The sequence below is a fragment of the Mixophyes fleayi genome, chromosome 5 (assembly GCF_038048845.1).
Source record: "Mixophyes fleayi isolate aMixFle1 chromosome 5, aMixFle1.hap1, whole genome shotgun sequence".
Taxonomy (NCBI): domain Eukaryota; kingdom Metazoa; phylum Chordata; class Amphibia; order Anura; family Limnodynastidae; genus Mixophyes; species Mixophyes fleayi.
In genome coordinates, this window is record NC_134406.1 from 261,661,108 (window position 1) to 261,672,155 (window position 11,048).

Here is an 11,048-nt window from a genome sequence, read left to right on the forward strand (position 1 = left end):
GTGGACAACAGAGAAGTGGGAGATGGCGGCACACTGGTTGCGGAGCACTATGCTATATGATTATATTTTTGGGGTGAGCTATGTGACATGGAAAATAAAATGTCACCTGTGCTGTTGTGTGTATTCTCTCCTGCTTTTTGTTTTCAAATTTCTAGCTGCTTTGTCAGGGTTCCTACCCCAAGAGATAAATACATTTGAGATTGTGCAAAGAAGAACTAGTAAATGGTCCATGGTCTACACCACAAAACTTATCAGAAAAGGCTCAATTTGTTCAATGTGAGGCAGAGAAGGGAGAGGGGGATAAGATTAAAGCTTTCAAACTTATCAAGGGTTTTAACAAGGTGCAGAAGGAAAATTCCGACACTGGTTGTCTGCGTCCTTGACCTGGCTCCCAATCTCTGGGTGATGAATTCAGTGGTGGTGCTAGACTCTAGTAACAGCCTTGGAAGTAAGTTTGGGTGGTTATTATCATTACCATTTATTTATATAGCGCCACTAATTCCGCAGCGCTATTCAGAGAACTCATTCACATCAGTCCCTGCCCCATTGGGGCTTACAGTCTAAATTCCCTAACACACACACACACACACACACTAGGGTCAATTTGTTAGCAGTTGATTAACCTACTAGTATGTTTTTGGGGTGTGGGAGGAAACTGGAGCACCTGGAGGAAACCCACGCAAACACGGATAGAACATACAAACTACACACAGATAAGGCCATGGTCGGGAATTGAACTCATGACCCCAGTGCTGTGAGGCAGAAGTGCTAACCACTGAGCCACTGTGCTGCCCATAACCATTATAGGTAATGTAAAATGTCAGGCTGACCCTTGTGGACAGATAAGAGGGGCAGTCCGGATTAGTCTTGGGGACAGAGGCCCATCTTCTAATCCCAAAGACCTAAAACTAAAATAAAAGGAGGACTAGTAGCCCAGGCTACTTCATTAATGTCTGTCCATGCACTGCCTATGGATCAGATTATTCCAGCAGTAGAATAGAATGGCATATGTGTATTTTTAAATACAACTAAGTAATTCTCTTTACCATGGTTAATGCTACTGAAACAATACTACTCACAGCTAGCAGGACACAGATCTAAACATGCTAATACCCTGTACATGTGCTGCCACCTTGTGCTAGAGGCGGGTAGTTTTGATTTTGTTTTTAGGGTGTTTCTTTTTTTAAGTTCTGCAATACTTCTGACCTTCCACGTTACTCAATGTGTACAATCAGCACTTCCTCGAAAGCTGATTCTGCTGTCGATATAGTTTATTGGTATAAATTTGGATTTCATTCACTAGCCCTTTAATTTTAACATTGCATTAATGCATATTTGCCTACTTTGGCAAGTTGTATCCGGGAGAGGGGAGCGACCAAACGCGTCATTTTGGGACCAACTGTGGGATGCGGGAGACTTGCCAGCTCTCCCAGAAGTCTGTGAGACCGACACGAATTTCGGGAGTTTCCCGGACATTCCGGGAGAGTTGGCAAGTATGCATTAATGTGACCAGAGGATGCACTAACACACAGTTCCCAACCCTCCCACTGTCCCTCTCTCCTTCCAACATTAATGTATTTCAAAGCTGTTCCTCCACATTCTGCCATACTACTCCTTCTCCCCATGTCTCAGTATACAAAGGTTGAATTTCAAAGGCTGTGGATTACTGAGCTGAATCCTATACATTTGACAGGCTAGTGTATGGCTTCTCTATTTAATGAACATTATAATGAAAGAAAAAAAAAACCATATGCAATCTATAGAGATGCATCTAATGGTCGGGCTTCTGTGAGCTGAGCCGTATTCAGATCCTGGAGATGACATTATTAATGCTGGAATCGCTGAGTACAGTAAATCTTATGCATGAAATTCTCTTTATTATAGCAGAGGAGAACCCCATTAGTGGAAAGAACACCTTGCGATATAATATAGATCTATAGATAGAATTAAAGATTTGTCCTATGAGCCTATCAGCATGACAGAGTGATCTCCAGCCTTGTCCTACATATCCTATGTCCTATATTATTTTTCCTGGACATCACAATGCAGACCTCCTGATTTAGGGGGGACAGTCCTGATTGTCCAGAACAGCTGGGATATGTGGCCCACTAACAAGCTCCCCTTAACAGCGGGTGTTAGCATTGAAGGGGTGCTTTTAAGGGGATGCGTCCATACCCATGTGTATCGTGACCGCATCCCCTCTAATGAGCGTAGATTGTACGAAAACCTGTTATTAACGATAACAATTACAATTTTTTTCATAATATGCTCTTGCTGCAAACTTGCAAAGTAAAATATAATTAAACCCTGATTTTACGTTAGTGTATTTTACGTTTGTTGACTTTGTTTTGTCTTGTTTCAGTGCTGTGAGAAGAGTGTGTTATGATTGGTTGGGAAGAGCTGGCTTCCCATTGGCCAATGAACAACATTTCATTCTGATTTCTTAGCCCATGCTATAGACTCCACTGAAGTTAAGTTAGTGAAACACTTAAGTGGAAAACAATGTAATGTTTATTGTATCACAGTGTAATACTATTTGCAGTCATGGCCAAAAGTTTTGAGAATGACACAAATATTATTTTTCACAGTCTGCTGCCTCAGTTTTTATGATGGCAATTTGCATATACTCCAGAATGTCATGAAGAGTGATCAGATGAATTGCAATTATTTTCAAAGTCCCTTTTTGGCATGACAATGAACTTTATCTCAATACAAAATTTTCACTGCATTTCAGCCCTGCAACAAATGGACCAGCTGACATCAGGTCAGTGATTCTCTCGTTAACGCAGGTGAGAGTGTTGACGAGGACAAGGCTGGAGATCACTCTGTCATGCTGACTGAGTTAGAACAGGCCTCGTCAACCTTTCGCTCTCCAGGTGTTGTGAAACTACATCTACCAGCATACCTTGCCAGGTATTTACTAGATATCTGCTAGCAAAGCATGCTGGGACTTGTAGTTTCACAACACCTAGAGAGCCACAGGTTGGCCATGCCTAAGTTAGAATAACAGACTGTAAGCTTTAAAAGGAGGGTGGTGCTTGAAATAATTGATCTTCCTCTGTTAACCATGGTTATTTGCAAGGAAACAAGTAAAGTCATCATTGCTTTGCAGAAAAAGGGCTTCACAAGCAAGGATATTGCTGTTTGTAATATTGCACCTAAATCAACCATTTATCGGATCATCAAGAAGAGAGGTTCAATAGTTGTGAAGAAGGGTTCAGGGCACCCAAGGACGTCCAGCAAGCGCCAGGACGTCTCATAAAGTTGATTCAGCTGTGGGTCAAGGCACCACCAGTGCAGTCCTTGCTCAGGAATGGCAGCAGGCAGGTGTGAGTGCTTCTGCACGCACAGTAAGGTGAAGACTTTTGGAGGATGGCCTGGGGTCATGAAGACCAGCAAAGAAGCCTCTTCTCTCCAGGAAAAACATCAGGGACAGACTGATATTCTGCAAAAGGTACAGGGATTGGACTTCTGAGGACTGGGGAATTGTCTCTGATGAATTCATTGTCTCTGATGAATGCCCTTTCAGATTGTTTGGGGCATCTGGAAAAACGCTTGTCCGTAGAAGGAAAGGTGAGTGCTACCATCAGTCCTGTGTCATGCCAACAGTAAAGAATCCTGAGAGCATTCATGTGTGGGGTTACTTCTCAGCCAACGGAGTGGGCTCACTCACAATATTGCCTAAGAAAACAACCATGAATAAAGAATGGTACCAAAACATCCTCCAAGAGCAGCTTCTCCCAACCACCAGAACAGTTTGGTGATGAACAATGTATTTTCCAGCATGATGGATAAGGCAAAAGTGATAACTAAGTGGCTTGGGGATCACAACATCGAAATTTTGTGTCCATGGCCAAGAAAGTCCCCAGACCTTAATCCCATTGAGAACTTGTAGTCAAGCCTCAAGAGGCGGGTGGACAAGCAGAAACCCACAAATTCTGTCAAATTCCAAGCATTGATTAGGCAAGAATGGGCGGCCATCAGTCAGTATGTAGCTCAGAAGTTGATTGACAGCATGCCAGGGCGAATTGCAGAGGTATTCATAATGAAGGGTCAACACTGCAAATATTGATTTCTTTGCGTAAACTTAATGTAATTGTTAATAAAAGCCTTTGACACTTATAAAATGCTTGTAAGTTTACTTCAGTATACCATAGCAACATCTGACAAATAGTCTAAAAACACTGAAGCAGCGAACGTTGTGAAAACCAATGCTTGTGTCATTCTCAAAACTTTTGGCAACCTCTCTACTGTCTAACTCTACCAAGCCTCCTCATACCTGCATAAATCTTAATTCTATTAATATTCAACAATTTTCCACCTCTCTCCAACACCTTCTCTCCCCTATCTCTACGTTCTCCTCCCCTGAGATGGCAGTACCTCATTTTCACCAAACCTTAGCAACAGCCATTGATCAAGTGGCTCCAGCGACACTACATACTACACGTCGACTTCGATGTCAGCCGTGGCACACTACAGCAACGTGAAATCTTCAAAAACTTTCCCATAAAGCAGAACGTCACTGGCGTAAAACTCGCACCTCTAATGACTTCTTCATATATACTTCTATCTACCGCTCCTATCGAAATGCTCTGGACACTGCAAAACAAACATACTTCCAATCTCTTATCTATTCTCAGGCTTCCAACTCCAAACGCCTTTTTAAGACATTTAAAGCTCTTCTCAATCCTCCCACCCCAAACCCTCCGTCCATTATCAGTGCCCAGGATCTTGCTTCCTATTTCAAGGACAAGATTGATAAGATCAGACGAGAATTGGTATCTTCTTCCTTGACAAGCAATTGGTTCAATTCCTTCCCACCAACCTCTGACATACTCTCTTCATTTGATCCCACAAATGAAAAGGAAATTTCTACTCTCTTCTTATCCTCCAACTCTACCTCCTGTCCTCTTGATCCTATCCCCTCGCAAATTGGTAGATCCCTGTCTCCTCTGCTCATCTCACCTCTAACTAAAATCTGTAATCTCTCGCTCTCTACTGACATCTTGCCGTCACTATACAAGCATGCAGTGATTACTCCTATTCTAAAAAAACAAGATTCCGACCCAAACTCTCTATCAAATTACCGTCCCATCTCTCAGCTCCCATGCCCCTCCAAGCTTCTAGAGAGACTTACCTACACTCGCCTCACACGCTTCCTTTCCGTAAACAACCTGTTGGATCCTCTTCAGTCTGGCTTTCGTTCTCAACACTCCACAGAGACTGCGTTGACCAAGGTTGTCAATGATCTGATCACTGCTAAAACTAAACGCCATTACTCTCCTTATTCTCCTGGATCTCTCGGCTGCATTTGACACCGTTGACCACTCTCTTCTCATACAAACGCTGCAATCCCTAGGTCTTCAAGACACTGTTCTATCCTGGTTCTCATCCTACCTTTCTAATCACTCTTTCACTGTTAATTTCTCTGGGGCCACCTCTGCTCCTCTTCTTTTATCAGTTGGAGTACCGCAAAGGCTCAGTGCTAGGTCCTCTGCTGTTCTCTATATATACCGCTTCTCTTGGAAATCTAATAAGTTACTTTGGATTTCAGTATCATCTCTATGCGGATGATACCCAAATTTATCTACCCTCTCCTGATATCTCGACATCTGTGTTGTCCCGTGTAACTGACTGTCTTTCTGCCATTTCATCTTGGATGTCCTCTCGCCAACTCAAACTTAATCTTTCTAAAACACAGAGTTAATAATATTCCCACCCACCTAACATTTCTATCTCTGTTGATAACATGACCATAAATCCCACCCCACAAGCTCGCTGCCTAGGTGTAATCCTTGACTCACACCTATCCTTTGTTCCCCACATTGACTCTATATCTAAATCATGTTACATACATCTCAAAAACATTTCCAGAATTCGCACATATCTCACACAAGACACTGCAAAAACCTTAATTCATGCACTTATCATCTCCAGCATTGACTACTGCAATTCCCTCCTTACTGGCCTTCCCAAAAACAGACTCAAACAATCCTACAATCTATTTTGCACGCTGCGGCAAGATTGATTTTCCTTGCAAATCGCTATTCCTCTGTTGAATCACTCTGTATGTCTCTACACTGGTTGCCTGTTTTCTACCGAATCCAATATAAAATACTCTTACTAACCTACAGGGCCATCAACAAAGCTATACCAACAAACATCTCCTCTCTTGTCTCAAAATATCTCCCAACTCGGCAACTCCGTTCTGCACAAGATCTGCGTCTCTCATCCACACTAATTACATCCTCCCATTCCCGATTACAGGACTTTTTCCGGGCTGCACCCACTCTATGGAATTCTCTCCCTCGCACAATAAGACTTTCATCTAGTCTACAAGCTTTCAAGCGTTCTCTGAAAACCCACCTCTTCAGACAAGCTTATAATATTCCTCAACCACCCTCTTAACCTCACTACACTACCCTATTACCACCTGTTATACAACTACCCCTTGACCAACATTGTTGTGTGACAGGATCATTTAGCTTATGAGTCACTTTTACCTTTGCAGTCTGGCTGGGTCGACTGCAAATGTAGACTTAACCTCATGTGTCAAACTCCCATTGTCCAATAGATTGTAAGCTAGTGAGCAGGGCCTTCTCACCTCTTTGTCAGTTTTACCCAGTTTGTTTATTAGTTTACTATGTTTGTCCCCAATTGTAAAGCGCTACGGAATATGTTGGTGCTATATAAATAAATGATGATGATATCCATATTTGGCAACTATTTCTAAATCCCAGGGACTACTCAAGGTTTTAATGGTTTGTCCCTGTTTTCAGCATTGACCAACTAATAAACTATTCCTATTTTAACTGTGTATAGGATGCAGCTATTAACATCCATTCTGGTTTTCTAGGCCTTAGAAGTTAACATTTGTTGAAAATTAATATAAAAAAATGCACAAAGTAAACTAATATCACCGCTAGTAAACAAGGCATGATGGGGTTTGTAGTGCTCCACGGTCTGCTGAGAAACTATCGCGTGTAACCTGCGCAGATGCACTAGCTCTGCGGTAGTCACTGCAGAATAATTTTACAATGTTGTAACTACATCATATTCTAATAAAAATTAACGTGTGGTATCCAGTGTGTTAAATATTGCAACTTTGTCCCCTTTCACGGGAATAGGGGAAATATATACACATATTTAAGAAGGGGATTAATAACAAGTGATTTTGCCACTTTCCAAAATAAATTAATTGTAATAATTATTTTGCCCACTAGATGGCAAGGTAGAACCACAACAATATACAGTAGGAGCTGCACCAAGACTCCAATTAATACTGTACAATTAAACGGTCTTTGATCCAACAAATATACAATGTACATTTTATTCTAAGCATTTTTTTCATTTAAGACTTCAAAATAACTTTTTTTCATGCTTCAGATGTTATAGTCATTCTCTGGTCTCTTCAGACAGGATAATCCCCTATTGTGTTAATATGGGGTAAAGATACAGTTGGGGGGTATATTTATTAAACCTTCTAAAAAGTACAGCACCTCCACTTTTTCTTTTTTGAAACTTTAAATGTGAATTTTACTAAATCACCTCCTCCATTCCCAATAATAGTCCCAGGGATAGACCCCACCAAAGTATTATTATTAGGAAGGGAGGGTAGTTAGTAAATGTTAAGACAATACCGGTGGAGACGATGACACCTCCAAGAACCTCCTCCTGAACTCATCACCTTTTCTTGTTGAGCGAGATATGCTTATGAATACTGGGCTGCGCCAGGACTTGTAGTAGAATCTTTTTATCTCTGGATATTGCAGTGTTAAGGATGGACAGGACATGGTTGGGGGCAATAGGAAAGCCAGAACAGATATCTGATGAAATGGTATCTTTCAAAGTAAGAGCAAAGTCCAATAAGCTAACGGAGGTCAGGGGCAGCAGAGTACAGAAACAGAGTCCAGTAACTATCCAAGATCAGGGGGAGATGCATTCAGGAGCAGAGTCCAGTAATGATCCGTGGTCAGGGGGAGAGGCGTACAGGAGCAGAGTCTAGTAACTTTCAGAGGTCAGGGGCAGCAGCTTACAGAGGCAGAGTCCAGTAACTATCCGAGGCCAGGGGCAGTAGTGCATAGAATTAGAGTCCAGTAGATAATCTGAGGTCAGGGTCAGCAGCGTACTGAAGCAGAGTCCAGTAACTATCAGAGGTTAAGGGCAGCAGCCTACAGGAGCAGAGTCCAATAATATTCGAGATTAGGGGCAGCAGTGTACAGGAGCAGATTCCAATATTTAGCCAAGGTCAAGAGCAGCAGAGGACAGGAGCAGAGTCCAGTAACTTTCAGAAGTAAGGGTGGAAGCGTAGAGGAGCAGAGTCCAATAACTAGCCAAGGTCAGGGACAACAGTGTACAGGGGCAGAGTCCAGTAACTATCCAAGATCAGGGGAAGATGCGTACAAGAGCAGAGTCCAGTAGATAATTGGAGGTCAGGGGCAGCAGTGTAGGAGGGAGAGTCCAGTATTTTTCCGAGGTCAAGGGCAGCAGCATACATAAGCAGAGTCTAGTAACTGTCAGAGGTAGCAGCATACAGGAGCAGAGTTCAGTAATTCCCAGAGGTCAGGGGTAAAGCACAGAAGCAAGGTCCAATTCACAATGACCAGACTCAGGCCAGGAGAGGAGCATAAAGATCTGCCTCCAGGATACTGGCTGCAGTTGCTTGTAACTGATTCTGCAAACTGGAAGAACACTCATCACTGATATTAACAGTAAAATAATATTTGAATCTCTTGTGCTGTGGACCTGTCCCAGTTCTTGTGCTGTGTACCAGTCCTAATTCTTGTGATGTGTACCTGTCGGAGTTCTTGTGCTGTTTATCAGTCCCAGATCTTGTGATGTGTACCTGTCCCAGATCTTGTGCTGTGGAACTGTCCCCAGTTCTTGTGCTGTGTATCAGTCCCAGATCTTGTGATGTGTACCTGTCCCAGATCTTGTGCTGTGGACCTGTCCCAGTTCTTGTGCTGTGTACCAGTCCTAATTCTTGTGATATGTACCTGTCGGAGTTCTTGTGCTGTTTATCAGTCCCAGATCTTGTGATGTGTACCTGTCCCAGATCTTGTGCTGTGGACCTGTCCCAGTTCTTGTGCTGTGTACCAGTCCCAGCTCTTGTGATGTGTACCTGTACCTGTGCGCCACCCCCACACTGTGGCCACCCGGAGCACCTGCTCCACCTGCCCCGGGTAAATGGCTTCCGGCCCGCAGGCTGCCTGTTGCCCACCGCTGCCATAACCTGACCTATAAATAGACAAACAACTATATCCAAGCCAGTTACAATATTTTCATCTCACATTCCTTTTTCCTACAATTACATTGAAAACAGCACAATTCAGTGATGCACAAATATATAAAGATAATATTGACATAGTGTCTATATTAGAGGCTTTTTCTTGCGCGGATAAGCGATGCGAAAGTCCCTGGACCACCTGTGACAAAGTTTGGATCTGTCCTGTCAAGACTTGGGCTGGAGAGGGATTCATCCCGTTGTCATCCATGGATAATTCTCTCCAGTAACTTCACTGGCCGGTTATAAAGTTACACCTCGCGGCTATTGAGATGAGCTTTCAGAACAGGAGACAGAGGTCTTCACCTTCAACAGCCCCCTTTCCCGTAGAGCTGAACATGCTCACAGGCATTCGGCTACCCCCAGGTCTTAAGCTCAGCGTAGTGAAAGCTCATATACAATACTGTGGCAGGTGGGTATAAAGTAGTAGCCAGACAGGAGTGGATGATCAGAAACTAGCCTAAGTCAGGAGTCCGTGACAGGTAGAATAGTCAGAAACAGGCAAAAGGGTCAGGGCTGGCAGCAAGCAGGGATATCTAAATAACAAGAAGAGGTCAGGGCAATCAGAATTCTAGCACGTCCAAAACAAAGCCAAGGTCAAAACAGGGAATCTATCAGGAATCAGCAACACAGCACACAGCAGATCACCTATCCACAGGGGATAAACACTATAACCGGCAGGGAGGCTAAGCCTTCCCTGCCTTAAATACTCAAGGTGACCAATCAGGGAATGGTGAATCCCAATGAGGCCCCCAGCAGGTGTATAATACTCATTAATTACCCCACAGGCTATGATTACTACTGCACGCGCCCAGCTGCCAGCATTGTCGGGACATGGCGCTGAACAGAACAGTGTCTCGGTCGTTGCCCTGGCAACGGCTGAGATGAAGATCCCGGAAGTGACGTACCAGATGTTGTCATGACAGCCGGGGCGCAGATAGGAGTGAATGGTGTAGAGCCACTAGAGCCACCACTCGTAACAGTACCCCACCTCTTGAGGGGGATTAAGGAACCCAGACACCTGGGTTTCCTGGAAAATTGTTTGAAGAATTTCCTGCGGAGCTTGTCAGTGTGCTATGTGTGTACAATAGGAGCTACTAGATCTGAGAACCCACAAATAAATATTCTATAATAATTTGCGAAGCACAAGAACCTCTGGATGGCTTTGATCCATAGAGAAACCAGTAGAGGAAATTATGTACCCCAAGAATGAAATCTTCTGTACTTAGAATTCGTACTTTTCCAGCTTGGCAAAGAGATGTAATCACAACGTTTTTGGAGGACCTGTTTAACATGGGACCAATGTAGCGACAAGGACTGTGAATATATCAGGATATCATCCAAATACACGACAACGAATTGGCCAAGAAATTTGCGGAATACTTCATTAATGAGATCTTGGAACACTGCGGGCGTGTTACAAAGACCGAACGGCATGACCAGGTATTCATAGTGGCCAGAATGTGTGTTAAATGCCGTTTTCCATTCGTCCCCCTCTCTAATGCGGATAAGATTATATGCTCCGCGCAGATCAATCTTGGTAAAGATGGTAGCAGTCTTTAATTTATCAAATAACATGGAGATGAGTGGATGAGGATAGGTGTTTTTAATCGTGATTTTGTTAAGGTCTCGAAAATCGATGCAAGGCCTCAACCCACCATCTTTTTTTGATACAAAGAAACATCCAGCTCCTACTGGAAACTTAGAAGGTCTAATAAAACCTTTATCCAAATTTTTCTACACATACTCTTGCATGACCTTAGTT